This window comes from Callorhinus ursinus, unplaced genomic scaffold (assembly GCF_003265705.2).
Source record: "Callorhinus ursinus isolate GAN/ISIS: 27379988/994484 unplaced genomic scaffold, GSC_fseal_2.0 scaffold3, whole genome shotgun sequence".
Taxonomy (NCBI): Eukaryota; Metazoa; Chordata; class Mammalia; order Carnivora; family Otariidae; genus Callorhinus; species Callorhinus ursinus.
The window spans coordinates 85,633,007-85,652,632 of record NW_027397065.1 but is presented as its reverse complement, the minus strand read 5'-3'; the positions used below and the strand labels follow the sequence as shown (position 1 = coordinate 85,652,632).

Below are 19,626 nucleotides of genomic sequence, written 5' to 3'. Positions count from 1 at the left end.
GTCTTGTTTTTTAATCCAATCTGATAGCCTGTGCCTTTTGGTTGGGGCATTGAGCCCATTTACATTCAGGGTAACTATTGAAAGGTATGAATTTAGTGCCATTGTATTGCCTGTAAGGTGACTGTGACTGTATATTGTCTCTGTTCCTTTGTGATCTATGCTGCTTTTAGGGTCTCTCTTTGCTTAGAGGACCCCTTTCAATATTTCTTGTAGGGCTGGTTTCGTGTTTGCAAGTTCCTTTAGTTTTGTTTGTCCTGGAAGCTTTTTATCTCTCCTTCAATTTTCAATGACAGCCTAGCTGGATATAGTATTCTTGGCTGCAGACTTTTCTCGTTTAGTGCTCTGAAAATATCATGCCAGTCCTTTCTGGCCTGCCAGGTCTCTGTGGATAGGTCTGTTGCCAATCTAATGTTTCTACCATTGTAGGTTACATATCTCTTCTCCCGAGCTGCTTTCAGGATTTTCTCTTTGTCTCTGAGACTCGTAAGTTCTACTATTAGATGTCGGGGTGTTGACCTATTATTATTGATTTTGAGAGGGGTTCTCTGTGCCTCCTGGATTTTGAGGCCTGGGAAACGTGAGTCTTGTAGAGCAGTGACTTAATTTCAGCTGAACATCATTCAACTCATTCAAAGCTATTAGGGTATTTTAGAGAATACAGAGTGCAAATTTGAAGTAAAAAACAAAAATGTTTTGTGTTCTCAAACTAGAATAAATTTTCTTTGTAAGTTTTCTTCATCAAATAGAGACAAAATAAGGAGGAAAAGAAAAATGGAAGTGTGGTCTCATTAATGATTGACTCCCCAACCCATACACAAGGGCCATGTGTGGACAACACATGCATTTATTCACATATACCTATGTACCCTAAGTCTCGATGTCTCATATGTATCATGATTTCATAGCAATACTACCTGTTTTCTTCTACTCTTAAGTAAATAGAATAAAAACGCATTGGTAGAAACTACCTTCTTGTCTAAATTCCCCCACCCTCCATAATATATCCACCATCTAAAAAGAGTTGCCATCCATGTAAAATATCATGTCATCTGCACATAGTGAGAGTCTGACTTCTTCCTTACCAATTTGGATGTCTTTTATTTTTTTTTCTTCTCTGATTGTTGTGGCTAAGATTGCCAGTACTATATTGAGTAAAATGGTGAGCGTGGACATCCTTGTCTTGTTCCTGACCTTAGGGGAAAAGCTCTCAGAAAACCCTAAGGACTCCACCAAAAAGCTGCTAGAACTGATCAATGAATTCAGTAAAGTCACAGGATACAAGACCAATGTACAGAAACCTGTTGCATTTCTATACACCAATAATGAAGCAGCAGAAAGAGAAATTAAGAAAATAATCCCATTTACAATTGCACCAAAAATAATAAAATATCTAAGAATAAGTTTAACAAAAGTGGTGAAAGACCCATACTCTGAAAACTACAAAACACTGATGAAAGAAGTTGAAGATGACACAGAGAAATGGAAAAACATCCCATGCTCATGGATTGGAATAACAAATACTGTTAAAATATCTATATTACCCAAAGCAACCTGCACATTTAATGCAATCCCTATCAAAATACCAGTAGCATTTTCACAGAACTATAACAAACAATCCTAAAATTTTTATGGGACCACAAAAGACCCCAAATAGCCAGAGCAGCCCTGAAAAAGAAAAGCAAAACTGGGGGCATCATGATTCTGGACTTCAAGCTCTATTACAAAGCTGCAATCATCAAGACAGTATGGTACTGGCACAAAAACAGATTCATAGATCAATGGAACAGAAGAGAAAATCCAGAAATAAACCCACAATTACACAGTCAATTAATCTTCAACAAAGGAGGCAAGAATATCCAATGAGAAAAAGACTGTCTCTTCAACAAATGGTGTTGGGAAATTGTACAGCAACATGCAAAAGAATGAAACTAGATCACTTTCATGCACCATACACGAAAATAAATTCAAAATGGATTAAAGACCTAAATGTGAGACCTGAAACCATAAAAATCCTAGAAGAGAATGCAGACAGTAATTTTGTGACATCAGCTATAGCAACTTCTTTCTAGATATATCTCCTGAGGCAAGGGAAACAAAAGGAAAAATGAACTATCGGGACTTCATCAAAATAAAAAGCTTCTGCAGAGCGAAGGAAACAATTAACAAAACTAAAAGGCAACCTAGGAATGGGAGAAGATATTTGCAAATGACATATCCAATAAAGTGTTCATATCCAAAATAATAAAGAACTTTTACAGCTCAACACCCAAAAAACAAATAATCCCCAATTAAAAATAGGTTTTAAAAAAAGTTTTATGTTCAGGGCGCCTGGGTGGCTCAGTTATTAAGCATCTGCCTTCGGCTCAGGTCATGATCCCAGGGTCCTGGGATCAAGCCCCATATCGGGATCCCTGCTCGTCAGGAAGCCTGCTTCTCCCTCTCCCACTCCCCCTGCTTGTGTTCCCTCTATCGCTGTGTCTCTCTCTGTCAAATTCATAAATAAAATCTTAAAAAAAAAAGTGTTATGTTCATGTTTTGAACAGACATTTTCCCAAAGAAGACATGAAGATGACCAACAGATACATGAAAAGATGCTCAACAGCAGGGAAATGCAACTCAAAACTACAATAAAATATCAGCTCACACCAGGAAGACTCAAGTCAACAACACAAGAAACAACAAGTGTTGGCGAGGATGTGGAGAAAAAGGAACCCTTGTGCACTGTTGGTGGGAGTGCAGACTGGTGCAGCCATTGTAGAAAACAGTATGCAGGCTCCTCCAAAAGTTAAAAATAGAATGACCCTGTGATCTAGTAATTGCACTACTGGTATTTAACCTCCCAAATAGAAAAACACTAGCTCAAAGGGATGCATGTACCCTGATGTTTACTGCAGCATTATTTACAATAGCCCAGTTATGGAAGCAACCCAAATGTCCATCAGTAGATGAATGGATAAAGAAGATATGGTATACATACAATGGAATACTATTTAGCCATAAAAAAGAATGAAATCTTGTCATTTGCAACAACAGGGACAGAGCTAGAGAGTATTATGCTAAGTAAAATAAGTCAGTCAGAGAAAGAAAAATACCATATGATTTCACTCATACGTGGAATTTAAGAAACAAAACAAATGAACAAAGGAAAAAGAGAGAGAGAGCGACAAACCAAGAAAAACGCTCTCAAGTAGAGCAAGCAAACTGACGGTTATCAGAGGTAGGGAGGTCAGGTGATGGGGATTAAGGAGGGCACTTAGCATGATGAGCACTGTATAAAATTGTTGAATCACTCTGTTGTACACCTGAAACTAATATCACGCTGTATGTTAACTGGAATTTAAATAAAACTTTAAAAACACATAATAAAAATAAATAATAAATAATTAATTTTTTAAAATAAAATTAGTTACTTAAAGAAAAAGGAGTTGCCATCCAAATAAGAAAAGAGCATAGATCCATGAGCCGGGGGAGCTTCCTTGCTGGTCGGGGGGCGGGGGGGGTGGCATTTGATACAAAGTAATTTTCAAAGTAAGGCAACCAGGAAGGCCTCAGATCTTCCCTTTCAGGAAGAGTTTGGCTTTTGCTTTTAAAAAAGGCATGATCTATTCCTTATTTGGAGGATCCACCTACACATAGCCCTTTTCTTCATTAAACATGAACAAATCCTTTGACAGACTTTAAATCGAAATGCTTGAGAAATGGTCACAAGTGATGAGCGTGTGAACAGGACGGGACCCCATACACCAAAATACAATATGGCGCCCCTGGTGGAACCCAGTGACTGTGTCATGATTCCCAGACAATACTGATTGTAAGACATGCTTTTAGTTTTCAAATGACTAAGAAAAATGCTGTGTTAATGAAGCTACAGCATGTATTGTTCAATATGTGATCATACCAGTCTCTCCTTACTCTGAGCACCCTTATTCTTTCCTCAGGGATTTGGCAGTTCCTCCTGTCTTTGCTTGCGTTGGTTGCCCTGCACTAGGCAATCCTTCTGCATATATCTCAGTCCTAATTCCTTCTCACCTACTTCTTTCTTAGGTCCTTGTATCAATCAGCTTTCAGTGAATTGTGCCGTGCTGACAAACACCACCTAAATTGCAGGGGCGTAACACAGCAAAGGATTCGTTCTCGCTTGTGTTAAATGTGCTTTGCAGATTGGCTGGAGCTCTGCACCCCAGGCCCTCATCCAGGGTCAAGGCTGAGGGAACAGCCCCTATCAAGGCACACTGACCTCAGGTCAGAAGGAAAGACAAAGAGCAGATGGGTGTGGCCACTCCGGTGGCTTCCACTCAAAAGTACAGACATCACTTTACTCACGCACCAGTGACTCATGCTCATGTGGTCAAGCTGACATGACTGGTGTGGAGTATGCTCCTCCCACAGGGGGATTCAGGAAGAAGGGGCCCTGCAGGGAGAGAGAGGTCCAGTGGAGGGGCAGTGAATATTCTGAACAAATATTCTGAACGAATATTTTGGTGGTCACTTTGCAAGAAACTAGAGAATATGGTCATTCTACCAAAGAGCAATATTTGCTCTACCAATAACACACTTATACCCTGCTGCTTTGTTTGCATGCCTTTCTGTGTATTTAACAACTTTTCCTTTAAGTGCAAAATTATATGTAATTTTTGGAGAGATTTTTAAGTGTCAGTGTTAAACTCAGTCATGTAGCTACCAACACACTCGTGACTCATGGAAGCACCATCAATGTGACAACTAGACAGAGTCTACTCACACACAGGCAAAGGGGAACGGCGTCGGCTGCTTCCTGGTCAACAGCAAGCATAAGGCATCGTTGTCTCGAAGACGCGTTTCAATTGCACATTTGCTGAAATGTGAAAAAAAGGTGTATTAAAATCAATGAAATATGATATTTGTGGGTATGTGTGTGGAAAATGAGTTTGGCTGATCAGTTCTTAAATGTTCTGCATCTTTGCTCCTCAAAGTATAGGCTGTGGTTCGAAGCTATTCATGCCCCCTGGGAGCTGGTTAGGAATGCAAAATTGCACACCCCAGCCAAAACCCACTGACTTGGAACATTAATGAAATCTGCAGATGATCCTCATGCCCACTTAAGTCTGATAAGTAGCATTCTAAATGACATCGGTGTCATAGCTGGTAAGTGCATCATACCAGAGTGAACACACACATACACACATGCATGCACGCAGATCATGGAGACAATTCCCACCCCTCCGTGCATACTGGGGCTCCACGATATGGGGCAAGAGCAAAGAGTTTCAGAGGTTATCCCATTCAGCAAGACGAGAGTGGTAACAAGGACAGATTGGATAGCTCAACCCTGGCCACGCATGAAAATCACCTGGATACTTTTTTTAGAAATACTGAAGCCTCGGCCTTCATCTCGGAGATTCATTTGGTTCGGGGCACCCAAGGTGCAGCGTGGGTGGGGCTTCCAAGTCAGAGGGCTGGGAGCAGCGGGGCACAGAAGGAAGGTCTGTGTGTAAGCTGGGAGCAGAGCTGTCAAGCTCTCTTGTGAGCACCTGAGTCCTCACCTTCACCGGGGACACCGTGTACATAGGTCCCAAATTAGGGGCAGGAAAGAGACAAATGTGTTGCATGGGGTTTAGAGCTGACAGAAGTTAGGATCAGAGTAGCATAATGACTCTGGATTTGACCTGATTGCAAGTTCACGTGTAAATAGCCTGCACACACCCGATGTGAGGAAACCACACTAACTTCAAGTCCAAAGACCTGAATCATCTCCTCTTTAGCCCTAAATAAACCAGCTAAACGTCCCAAGCCTCAGTGCTCTGGTCTGTTAAATGGGCTTAGAAGTAGTAATTGCCACCTGCCTCCTCCCTCCACACTGGGATTCTGAGGTTTACAGAGAAGCTCTTTATGAAATGAAACTTCTTAAGGTGCCATACAGGTGTGTTATTTTTTTGTACACATTTTTAGAATGGTTTTTAGTTCATTTTATCTCTCTAAAGAGCTAATGATTATTTACGTTAAAAAGAGGTTGCCTTGGGGCCCTGGGCAGCTCAGTCAGTTAAGTGTGTGCCTTTGATTCAGGTCATGATTTCAGGGTCCTGGGATCGAGCCCCATGTCCGGCTCTGCGCTCAGCGGGGAACCTGCTTCTCCCTCTCCCTCTACCTGCCACTCCCCCTGCTCATGTTCTCTCTCTCTCAAATAAATAAAAATCTTTAAAAAAAAAAAAAAAGGGAGAGAGAGAGGTTGCCTTTTACCTTAGATCATTTGAATGTAGGTAAACAAGCCAAAATTAAGAGTTTCAAACTGGATTCCTTGAGGCACTGGGGTTTACTAAATTTGGGTTCCACAAAGTATTTTTCAAGTACATCTAGGGTTGTTATTGTCATTGTTGTTGTTTTCATTGTTGTTTTGGTGATTTTTTTATTTCCACACTTTAACCAACTTATGAGAGGATATATTATCTGAATTTACTTTGTCTTCTTCAACTTCCAAATTATGTCTCCATCGTATGGTGACATACATGGTCCTTTGTAAGGGAAGCCTTAAATTACATCAGAAAATAAACAGTAAAAATATTGCCTCCAATGGGCAGAATATTTGGAATGTTATTTGTTTTGGGATTATTATCATTTTTCTCCAAATTCATTTAAGGACTATATAATTGATAATACTTGCTTTTGCAGGCAGTTAAAGCCATCTAATTGAAGAGAGTTTCATATATGTGTGTGTATACACATGCATATGTATATAGAGATATATGTATATACCCAAGAAGACTCCTATTCACAAGTAGTAATTTTGAGGAGATGATGAACCTCTGCCATTTTTCAAAGCCTCTTGAGTTGTCAGGGTCACAGACATAGAATGAACCCACCTGTCCTATCTGGGTGCCCATCAATATAAACACCGGGGAGGATGGCATCATTACTGGAACAAGTGGGCTTTCTTCATGTCTTCTCCCTTTGAAATGTCTGACCATCTCGAGTTCGGTTACAAATGTTGGCAACAATCACCCAGGCTTTCGAAGTGAAAAAAAATCACTTTCACTGAAGCCACTGACAACAGGATAAAAAATTCATCCAAAAGGATAAAAAATTCAAAAGGGAGGATGAATGTTGGCTCGCCCATATTTCTTTGCTCAGGTGTCAATACTACATCTCGGAGTCCTTCCCAAATGATTACTCCTGCTCCACAACGGAGGGAGAAAGCGTGGCAGCGATCATTTATCTCATGGGGAAAGTCGTATGTGCAACAAAAAAAAAAACCATTTGTCCATGAATCTTGACTTCTACTTTGGGAGATGAAAAATAGGACTCATCACAAGTAAGAAGATGAAAGCCCCTCTAAGATCTTTCTTCTTCTCCCCAGGTCCACTTTTCACATTTAAACTAGTGAGATTCTGATCAAAACCAGCCATTTTACCTGCAGTCCCACTGTATGTTCTTGGAAGTGAAAGACGATCCCAGAGCTAAAAGGAGAAGTTCAGACCTCTTCATTGTGCTGGTGGGGATGGCACAGAGCGAGAGAGCCCCTTCTCGAAGCACACTTTCCTCTGTCCTGTCTACATGTGGAGCGTGAAGGTGAGCAAGAGACTCCGCAGAGGACCACGCTCAGCAGACGAAAATCCTGAGAAGAGAGAATAGGAAGTAGAGCTAATCATAGGAATGAGAGCATTTTTTTTTCCTTTATAGGTTTTGTTTGTTTGTTTGTTTGTTTGGTGGGGGTAGGGGGAGAGGGCTCAGGGGAGTTGAGACCTGTCTTGAGCTACATTGTAGAAATTAAGAGTTACATAAGGTAAGTAAAGATAAAAAGGGAATAAAACATTCACGTTAGGGAATCTTTGTTTTCAAAACAACTCAATACTATCTATGGTATGAAGGGATAATCAGTAAAAGGTAGCTCTTTCAACTCAAGTAACAAAGAGAAAACTCAGCTTTGATCACTTCAAAGGAAACCAAGTACGGCAAATAGGAAAACCTTAAGGACAGATGGAGGAGGAGAGTAGGAGCTTGTGAGCGTGTAGTAGTCAAGGAAAACAGCCCTTGGAAGACACAATAAAATGAGCCCAAATCCCATATATGCACCTGTGGTGTAGACGCTCCACTGCAGTTCTCAAATGGGGGGATGTCAGCAAGCCTGCAGGCTGGGGGGAAGAGCTCTTTGGCCTTGGAAGCACCATGTGATCAGAGAGAAGAGAAACCAGATGCAAGCCTGAAGGGGAGCAGGGGCTCATCAATTTAAGTCAGGGAATTAAAGGTTGTGAATAATTAGGTTGCTATTTGTAAAAACTGGGTAGGGAGACAGCATAAAACATCAGGAGGCATGAAAAGTGAGGCTTGGAGACATCCTATCACCCTGTGAGCACATCGTTCTAAACGTGGTGGCCAGATGCCGTGAGTGGGTCCACACCCTGGGAACATAAGCTGGATCTTGAGCCACATCCCCAAACTGAGCCTGAGATGCAGATTGGCTCCCCCTGGACAACTGAGCAACTTTGTAATCAGGAACATGAACCAAACATGTAGAGATAATGAAGCAACTCTAACCCACAGTGTTAATACTTCGGTGTAGAATTTACAACTATGTAATAATCATCTAAAATAAGATATGTGTCATATAAGTCACTAGAAACATACACAGGATTTCAGAATTTTGGAGCATGTGCCATATCAGCCCTGGGGTATGATTTGAAATTTTCAGTCGATGGTAGACTTGTGGTTTTAGTTTGAAAGGAGTAAGAGAATTTGATTAAGTTGGGAAAGAGTGTTTGATAGTTTAAAAGAACCTGATTTATCCACCTATACATTTATAAGAGCTAAGTGCTTAGAAGGAATTTGCTTGTTGGGTTTGTAAGTCTGTCCTGACAGGAATATAAAGTGCTATGGACATACTAAATTTTGAGAATAGAGTTTTAAATGCTTAAGAGAATTTAACTAAGTAAGTTTCTAAGTTTGGTTGGTTATTTAGGTGGATCTCATTTGTTTAACTTATGAGTTAATCAAACAAATATTAAAATATTGATTTTCAACTTTAAAAACTGAGCATTGATTTATACAAAAGTTATTCTAAGTAGCCTTTCCTGAGACAAACCTTTACTAAAATTTTTTTAATCTAAATTACTATACACCTCAAATAGACTCAGAAAGGTGTCACATTTCTCTTTGAAATAAAAGTAGGGTTGTTTTATTTTCTTGAATAGCCCTCTGAAGGGAGAAAGAATGATTGCAGTATTGCGGCTAATTTGGAAGCCCTACTACACTGAAGTCTGTCTTTTCTAGGATAGCATCTAGGTTGCAATCATCCAACTTACACTCAATAATAATGCAATAATGATGTTTTTAGCAGTTGGGTTGTTAAAAGCATGTCCACTGGCATGTCTAATCGGTGTTTTCTACACAGCAACCAAAAGCAATTTATACTCTGGCTCCTCTCTATGTCCACTTGAAACCTGAAGCCTCGGCGCTTTACTTACATCATTGTCAAGTGTCCTTGGACTTGACAGCTAAGACCACTCCATTTCTAGGAGATTTCTCCCCTTGGGGCCAGAGAGAAAAGTAATGGCTTCAAAGCTAAAAGCTCTTTAACATGAGAAGGGCTTAGCACCCTGCGTACACAAGGTACACATCTATGGGTCCCTATTCTTAGTGCCCTAGCATTAGGCTTTCATTGCCTTAGTCCTCTGAGAGAAAACACATGGCCGAGACTGGGAGGCAGGAGCCCAGGGAGGACTTCGGACGGCACCCCCAGGACTCAGAAGATGCGGCCACTCTAGGGGTTCAGGCATAACCTGCCTTCCCCCACTGGAGGACCCACCCAGGGCACAGTGGGAACACGTTTCCGTACGGACTCACTGCTCACACCCACCCACGTGCCCGCCCCTGTGCCCGCCCCAGCAGGGACATCGGGATGTGTCACCACGCCCGCCCTCCCTGGGAGGAAGCTGCAGCTTCAGGGGTACGGAGGGGCCTCCTCAGGGAGACAGGGCCAGCCAGGCTCACAGGCAGGACTTGATGCAGCATACTGTCTCTTCTGAGCAAGGTGACCACTTGTGGGGGTTGGCGCTGCAAGTCCTGTGTTCTGGGACACCTCTCAAACCCTGAAAATCAGGGGGGTTGTCTGCCCTCCAAATAAAAAGCCCCGAATTTCCCTCTTCTGCGGGAGTATTCAGAGCTCCTCTACGAAAAGAAGGGAGTGGCCCAGAAGCCCTTGAAAAATGTGTCTTTCGAAAACACAAAAAACATCTGTGTGCAGAAAACCGTTCCTTGCCGAAGAGGGAAGCATCCCTCCACCTGGGACGAGCGGCAGCAACCCTCACTCGGTGGCCGATTCGGTCATCTGGTGGGTGGCTGTTTTTGACTCAAACGGTATTTGACTTCAGATCAGCGAAAGGAAGTTATTTCCCCTTCAGGCTGTGATGTTTTCATCCCCTTGTTTCCCATAACAACCTCCCCCTAGCCTAAACATGTGTCCCTTCCCAAGACTCTCCTTTTGGCAGACATTGTATTTTAAATAAAGCTCATGTTGCCACAGTCACGGGCTAACATAGTTCCATTTATAGATCTTATCTAGGAGCCTTCGGCAGCCCCGGATCCCCCTGCGGGGCCAAGAGAGGCCAGGCTGGTTCACACTCCCCAGCCCTGTGAGATGAAGAGCAGTGTTCAAGTGGGCTTCACACCCGTCCCTTAATCTGTGCTTCCAGCCAGGCCCAGGGACAATGCTGGGAGACCTTCCTGTCACCACCGGCACCTAGCGGGTGGGGGTCAGAAATGCTGCTAACAGACCCTGCAAGGCCCAGGACAGGCCCCCATAAGAAAGAATCCAGTATCAGTAGTGCCGAGGGTAAAGAAGGTATTCACAGAGACTGGTCCTTTAGCCCTTAGGGGACTCGGAAGACAACATAGCCCAAAGCTTGCACATTTATCACACTCTCTGATACAGATTCTTGCTGTTTCTGAGGCTGAGAAAACCACCTTCCCTTAGAGAGAGACAGAAGAGCATCGGACTTAAAAGCAAAACATTCTCGTCCATGGAAGAAAAAAAAATCTCCTGCCCATCCCAGGTATCAAAAAGAATTAGCACACAGTAAAGGCTGTTGACAGTGGTGCTAAGGACATTAGCGATGTCGCTGATGGTTTTGCAACCCGTCCCTCTATCATAATTGTACGTTACCCTGTGACTTAAAGAGAAGCAAAAAGGACATTGCGCAGGGCACAGTTTTTAGCACAATACTGAACTCTAGGTTTTCTGGTTTTGTTTTGTTTTTAAAGATTTTATGTATTTATTTGAGAGAGAGGGAGAGAGAGCATGAGCAGGGGGATGAGCAGAAGGAGAGGGAGAGAGAGACAATCCTCAAGCAGACTCCCCGCTGAGCAGGGAACCTGACGTGGGGCTCAGTCCCAGGACCCTGGGATCATGACCTGAGCCGAAGGCAGATGCTTAACTGACTGAGCCACCCAGGCACCCCCTGAACTCTCTTTGGAACGCTTTGCAAATTCACCGTAAAAATATCTATCGATATATCCACACAATGACCTGTACATAAATGTTCATAGCACTATTATTCATAATAGCCAAAAAAGTAGAAACAATCCAAATGCCCACCACCTGATGAATGGACAAACAAAATGTGGTCTGTCTGTACAACGGACTACTATTTGGTAATAAGAAGGGATAAAGTACTGTCACAGGCTACAACAGGGATGGACCCTGCAAACATCGTTCTCAGTGAACAAAACCGAACAGAAAAGACCACATATTGCATGATTTGACGAACATGAAAAGTCTTTTTCTTTTTTTAACAAATGGCAAATCTATAAAAATAGCAGATTAGAGGTTGCCTAGAGTTAAGAGAGGGAACAAGAACAGAGACTTACTGCAAATGGGCATGTAGGGTCTTTCCGGGGTCATGGAAATGTTCTAAGATCGGATTTGGGGACACCTGCCCAGCTCCGTAAATTTACTAAAACTCACTGAGTTGTACACCGAAAGCAGGTGAATTTTATGGTATGTAAATTATACCTCACTAAAGCTCTCACCAAAATATCTATTAGACCTGGGAGGATTTTTTTCCTGGTATTTGGTAGAGAATGTTATAGAAAGAACACTTCCCTGGGTGCAGGGTGGGGGGGAGGACATTATATCCCAGTCCAGGTTCTACCTGTAATTACCTGCATTATTGAAGACAAGACACTGATGCTCTTGGACTGCTTCCCAAACCGTGAAGTGATGGAGAGGCCTCAGGTCTGTCTGTCTCTCGTGCTGTGAGATTTGGTTAAGTGACTACTCGTATTTCAAGAGAAGAGCAAACAGCTACAACTTGATTCGTGGGCCTGCATCATTACTTTATAATAATCAAATCACGTTTGAAGTTCACTTTGGCTTATAGAGCATGAGTGACTGGGCCAGTAGAAGTCAAGTCCGGGACCACATGCATAGCTGACGTATTCTCTCTCCCAAGTTCGCCCTGGTAGCCGCCAGGAGGGGCTCTCCTTCCAAGCAGTATCTCACAGCATTGCAGAGGATGTCTGCAACCGACCAGGGAAGGGCCAGAGCCGGGTCTCTCCAAGAACTCCTACCTTTCCAAAGGATCAAGGAATGCAGCTTTGTGCTCAATGAGGACGCCGGAAATGTCCACACCATGTATCTGGGGGAATCTTCAGGCAGCACTGTTCCCACACTCACCAATAAGTCTCATCAGGTGGGCTAGGACGCTAGAGCTTCCATATGCAGCTGCACAGGTTGTTGACTGCACAAGGAAACCCAGTCAAGGGGATGGAAGTAGGAGCTGAGCTCCATTCCATGCTCTGGTTGTTAAGTTCAGTGTAGGGTGATAGCCATGCAGAGGAGGGGAACCTTTTTCTAATTTGAACAAAGACAATATATGGACCAGGGGGACCCTGGGACATTGCTGTACCATTATATATGTGGGACATAAGACCTTCCCTCCCCAGTGTCCTCTGGACCCTCAAGAAGAACTGTTCCTTCCCTCTGCACAAAGTCTCCTCTCTGGCTGCCTCAGGACTGATGGCTGAGCAGGGCCCAGACTCCTCCTGGCTGATCCGTTTCCCATCCGAACCTCCTCCCCTCCCATACCTGAATGGCCCCAAACTACCCTCTTTCTCCTGCAGTCAAATAGAGAAATCCTCATGTGAATGTTTTCAGATAAACCATGCCTCTTAGTCCAGCGGAGATCCCCTCATACCGCAGAGGGACACAAGACCAGGTTCCCTTGTGATTAGAGGGCAAGGCATGTCGCCAGCCCTCAATACACATCATCAATTCATGAGATCCTCACAGGACCTCATGGGACAGATCTTACTCTCCCGATTTCACGGATAAGAAAACTGAGGCTCCCTATGAACTACTTCATAGCCTCCCAGAACTCAGGGCAGTGGCAGGTCTGATTCTACCTCTCTTTTAGACTCCCTAGTATGCTCTAGAATTTGCTTCCCTCCCCCTTTGCTTTTCAAAACCCACTCATGCACATTCCCTGCCCAGACAATGCCTCGGCCATGCTGACCTTCACAGTCAAACCGTGTACACAGGGGCCTCTCCTGCTAAGCCTGCTTTCGCCTTCCCTTCACCATGCATGTGCTTCTCATTGAGGTCCAGTTACTTTTTTAAAAAGATTTTATTTAGTTATTTATATATTTTAGGGGAGGGGGCAGAGGGAGAGGGAGAGGGAGAGGGACAAGCAGACTCCATCCTGAGCAGGAAGCCCGACTCGGGGCTCGATCCCACAACCCTGAGATCATGACCTGAGCCAAAATCAAGAGTCAGACCTCAACCAACTGCGCCACCCAGGTACCCCACACTCAAGTTACTTTCGATGGGCATCTCTATAGTGATTGCAAATGATGCCAAAGATGAAATCCTTCCATAAGAAATTTTGGAAATCCAATTTTGTTTTCCTGGCCCTCACGTATGAGCAGCCAGGAGAGCTCCGTATATCTGATTTTTTCAAACATACTGAAAAGTACCTTCTCACTACATAGAGAGAAGAGCATTGATCTTCCGCCCTACCTCTTTCAGATCCTTAAAAAAAAAAGTGGGGGCCACCCACACTCAAAATATCTTCCCAAATACAGTCACTTCCATTCCCAAATTTTCACCCATATCACACTTAGCATAAACTATTTAAGCAAGCATGTGATGTGACCACCACATCCCTCCACTCGTCTAACCTAATCGTCTTCCACGGAGAGCTCCCTAGCAAGGAGAGACACTTGACCAGGCTGCACCGAATCGGGAGGATGAGCTAAGAAGGCCCAACAAAGGGCATCAGCAGCCGCAGGGTTCCGCCTCTATACGGGCAGGGGGCCCACGGTTAGTAGCACGCGTGTTGTTTGAATGAGAACAACAGACTCCGAAGACACGCCCGTCCGGAAACAATGAATTATTTCTTCTGCTAAAACAATCCAGCTGGGTCTTTTATACCACGTGACTTCACGATTCCTCTGAAATAATTTGCAACTGTCACTGCATTACTAAATCAGGGGGCATAATTCTCCCAATTAAGCATTTAAGTCAAAAAAGAAGAGGAGAGGGGCACCTGGGTGGCTCAGTTGGTTAAGCAACTGCCTTCGGCTCAGGTCATGATCCTGGAGTCCCGGGATCGAGTCCCGCATCGGGCTCCCTGCTCGGCAGGGAGTCTGCTTCTTCCTCTGACCCTCCCCCCTCTCATGCTCTCTCTCTCTCATTCTCTCTCTCAAATAAATAAATAAAATCTTAAAAAAAAAAAAAAAAAAAGAAGAGGAGAAAGAAAGACACATCTTGTGGCATCTTCTGCTAAACTTTAAAGAAACCGAAGACCTGTTCTTGCCCAACGGTGAGTGCCAGATCCCGAGGGCTGTCCCACCTTCAAACGAGCTAACAGATGTTTGTTCTCCAGCACATTTTCCTCTCAATGGCATTTTGAGGATATTATAAACTTTCTGACACAGTATTTCAGTGGAAAATTTTTTTTTAAGATTACACTGTTATAAAAAAAAACCCAACAGGTGTTTTGAATACATGTTGGCCTGAGACAGATGAGGTTTAGCTGCCGGGGAAAGGTAGAAACTGCCCAGGTGAGTATGCGCACACTAACCCAGCTAGGAACCTTCAAACAGACCGGCTTTCATTCGTCTTCTGGGGAGCTCCCTTCTGAAAATGCCTAGCACAGACCAGAGGTTTGAACCAGGTCTGTCCCCAAAAGGATATTTGGCAATGGTTGTAGACATTTTTGGTTGTCCCAACCGGGGATGCTAAAGGCATATAGTAGTAGGTAGAGGCCGGGGATGCTGTTGAATGTCCTACAAAGCACAGGACAGCCCCCCAACAATGGAAATATCCAGCCCCAAATGTTAGTTGTATCGAGGCTAAGAGACCCGGTATAGACAGAAGATGATTTGATCTAGGTTCAGATCATTGTAGATGAGACCTGTTTTCTGCCTGTGCTGAGCTTACGGTCTACCTAGGGCAGCCACGTAGACACACATTTCCAGTGTAATAGAGACGTGTTCTCCAAAACAGGGAGCGCTCTACTGGAGACTCTATCTTGTCAAGAACAAGGGGGAATGTACTTGAGGTGGGCAAGGATGAAGAATTTGTTGTTGGAGAATTTAGGCCTGCAGTGGAGGAGTAAGAACTGGCCAAACATAGGAGAAGGGGAAGGAGTCAGCGGATGCATGGGCACCCCCAAGCAGCTCGGCCTTACCAAGTGGGAAGCCAGGGAAGGGCAGGCCAGCTCCTGCAGTACTTTGGATGGATGCCAGGCTTGGGTTTTGTCAAGCAGGTCATCGTGGTGAGGGTCACGAGTCAAAGGTCATCACCCTGATGCCTGGGTGGAGAATAAATATAAGGGGAAGCTTAGAGCCAAGGAGACCAGGTGTGCAGTTTCTCTAAGGGACAGAGAAACTGGTCTCAGGTGGTGGTTATGGAGAGAATGGCTCAGAAACAAGAAACAGGAGGGAAAATCTTGTTGAATTTGCATGTAGGAAATAAAGGAAAGGAAGGTTCTAGAATGACCTCCAAAATTTTGGCTTGGATGACTACTGCTCCTTGTGGATGACTCTTGAGACTTCCTGGCCTGTTGGCCCCTTGACCTCCTCACCTCCAGTGACCTTTCTTCCCTCCAGCTCGGCCATCTACACAATAGTCCTGCCTTGTCATGGCCAGAAATTTCAATTAGACCTCCTGATTTCAATCATCCATTATTTGAGTTCCTCCTCTTCAGCTTCTAGAATTTTTGCTCAGCACTCTTAATGCACCAAAGCATCCAGTCTTTCTCATGCTGCTTCATTCACTGACCTACACTTCCCACTTCTCTGCATGTCTGGCTTAGAGTCCTTGATCCACTAAGAAAAACCACTACCTTGATCTCATCTTCCAGTCTTTTCTTCTCTCCCCCTTCCTTACCAATGCCTATCAGGACCTTCATCCTTACCCAGGATCTCTTTGTATTCCTCCCTACAGCTGTATGTGAATCTATAATCATCTCAGGATAAAAGGTTTGATTAAAAAACACATATATTTTAATCCTGGATGATTCCAACTATCTGGCATGCCCACAATTGAAAAGCTAAAGTTACTGAATATGCAATCAGTCTGATTCGTGATCTGAAACCTTCCAAGGACCCTCTCCTTAATCACCCTTTCCCTCTCCTTCGCTCATCCCCGATTTTTATTATTGATTCACATGTGTGCGGGACCCATATGGACCACAGGTTGATTTTGCCTTGGCCTCTGCGACAGAACAAGCCCACTTGTAGCATGTGTACTAGAGGAAGCTAAACTCCCACCAATCTTCCAAGGACCCCAATCTGTCATCTGCTTCCACCATCCAAAGAAACTTCTCTCAACACGGTCACCAAAGCCTTCACCTGCCAAATCCAGAGGAAGTGAGTGAGAATATTACTTGATCTCCCATTACCATTTGACACATTCCCATCTCTGAAAACATTCTGCTCTCTTAGCTGCTATGAGTCCACTGTGGCAGGTTATGAAAGTTTCAGCCTTGTATGACTATGGAAACTGGACCATTCTTTTCTGCTTGTTCTTTGCTGCAGGAAAGGGAGGAAATACGAATGCTTCCCCTCACTTCCTGGGGACGTTGGAAGTCTAGGCTTCCGTGTTCTCCATGGAAAGGCAAATCGTCCATACCTTCATTTTCTCTGGCTCTGAGTTTAATGGGCCACGAAGAGAAAGAAGAAAGTAGGTTTCCAGGTGTTAGGGGGTGTAAAGAGGGTGGGGGGAGAGGAAGCACGGGGACCTGGTGGAGAGGTAAGGAAGCAATGGAGAGATTGCTACCAGATAGGGCCCACGGTAGGGAGGAGTTGACATCTGGGAACTGCTGAGAAGGGGGAGAAGCCAGAATCCAGGCAGCATTGGGAGAAAGAACCCATCAGAGGCCCACAGCAAGGAGGATTGCTTGAGTGCCCACGGCATCAGCAAGAGCTGAACCTTGCCTGACAATCATCCAGACTTCTTTCTACAGAGAACTTTCCATTATCGGCACATGCATATCTTCCATTTGTCCATACCCACACCAGAGAGACTTTCTCTCTGTCCACACCAGCACCTTATGCACTGACTCACGCAGTCATGCCCCAAGACTGTATCTGTTTTCCATCCCCTGACTCCATGTTTTAAAAAGCCCCACCCGTAAACCCAAAGCATGGGCTCTGGTCACAAAGTGGGTGTCCTCCTCCTAAACCTCAAAAGGAAGATGGACAAAATACATAAGGTCAAGGGCCTATGAAGTCCCAATCCCCCATACCTCAGAATGTGAACTTATTTGGAGACAGCGTCTTTATGGAGGTAATCAAGTCAAAATGAGTTCCTTAGGGTAGGCCCTTATCCAATATGACTGGTGTCTCATAAAAGGAGGACACTTGGACATAGATGCATGGAGGGAAAACGATGAAGAGATATCAGAGAAGACGTGCCTCTACAAGCCAAGGAGAGAGCCCTGTAGCAGATCCCTTGCTCACAGCCCTACAAAGGAACCAACAATGCCAATGCCTTGATTTGGGACTTCTGGTCTCCAGAACTGAGAAAGAATACATTTCTATAGCTTAAACCACCTACTCTGTGGCACTTTGTCGCAGCAGCTCTAGCAAACTTAGTACCACTTCCAGGTTATGACCCCAGAAAGAAATGTGGGTGAACCTCCTGGCCCATTTCCTTTCCTGCCCACTTGGAGCAGCTATCTTGGATCCAGAGTTGGAAGCTACGTGTTGATTTGGCAGAGCCATACCACTGTTGACAGAGCACCCAAGACTGATACCCTCTGGACAGTTACAGAAGAGACTCTATCTTCTCCAAGCCACTGTGTCTGATGTCTCTTTGCTACAGCAGCTTAACCTATGTCCTAACTTACACATTCTTGCACACAGGCCATGGCTAGCTGTAAACAGACTGGCACACTACTGCCAAGGAAAGCTTAAAAGTGAATTACACTTGACCTCTCATCATTATTACACATTATACATTATACAGTTATAGAGTTTAAAGTGCATCCTGCCCTGTCCCTGTCTGCCTCCTACATCTCCAGGCTCGTTATTTCATCAGCTCTGACTTGGTTTTCGTTGTCAACTGCACTGCCCTTCCCATCTGCAGACCACTCAAAACATCTCTTCCAAGATACTTCCTTCTTATCCCTCCACCACAATATTCCCTTTATGTCACTCCAATCTGGTTTTCAAGTTCAAAGTGCTTTCTGGAACACAAGCCTGCCACTGCACTATTTTTCTCTTCTTTTCAACCCAGGCACAGCTGGATGTGACTCAGCCATCCTCATTATAGGTGAGTGCTTTCCTGAAACACTTGTCTACCTCTACTCTTGTGTATTTTGCTTGACAGTAAGATCCCCTTCAAACTGGAGGGACTTCTTCCTGAGGTAGGATTCAGAGGCAATGGGATTTAGCTAGACATTTTTGGCCTTCTTTTAAGGTTGTCATTAAAATTCAGATCCATTGTTAATTGATATCTATATGCCTGATTTTTCTTAATCAATATGAGTAAAAGAACAAAGCAAAGAACAAAAAACAAAACAATAGTACAAAATGCTAATTAAATTCTATCTCACTTTAAGGAAACTCCATGGCAGGAATTTTCTTATCTAAGCTAGAATACATGAGTGGACATTTTGAACATCAACCATGGGTTGCTTCTGCGGTTTTTGTTATGATCCATTCCATTCTTCGTGAGCTCTTTCTCAAGCAGATATCCTACGAAAAGTTCAAATAGAGGATCCATTCTACATTCCAGATAAAAATTAAAACTCACCGAAGCACTGGTCTACAAATGCAAACTAATCAGTCAGTCCTACGTGCTGTTTTACTCTAGAATCAAGGGTAAGGTGGTTACATTTGAATCATTCAATCATGACATAACTTACCTTCCCTGTGATCCATTTTTGCTCGCAATATTTTAGCGTATCAATGGACTAAGCAGACGAGAAAATATGGGGAAAAAATCATATTTCTTTCCCTGCCTTTGGTCCAAGAAAGAGCATGTGACCTTGGGAAAAGAAAATACCCTTTCTGTGACTTTGCTTCCTTATTTGCAAAACAGGGAAAGCAAAGTTCCATAATTTACTAATAAATTATCTCATTACTGAGTGTAAACACTGTTACTGTTTAGTATTTATTTCTGCAATCTGTCAGGACATTTTGAAATTT

At 43.7% G+C, this 19,626-nt stretch overlaps 1 long non-coding RNA gene across 1 annotated transcript in view; it reads right to left on the bottom strand.

Moving 5' to 3' along the window:
* The window catches only part of LOC141372417 (uncharacterized), a 52,001-nt gene extending 44,451 nt beyond the window's left edge, over nucleotides 1-7,550 (bottom strand). The window contains exons 1-2 of the long non-coding RNA XR_012377653.1: nucleotides 7,385-7,550; nucleotides 4,742-4,834 (exon numbers count right to left, since the gene is read on the bottom strand). This is a non-coding gene — a long non-coding RNA (uncharacterized lncRNA). The remainder of the gene's footprint in view (nucleotides 1-4,741; nucleotides 4,835-7,384) is intronic.
* Between the last annotated feature and the right edge of the window lie 12,076 nt (nucleotides 7,551-19,626).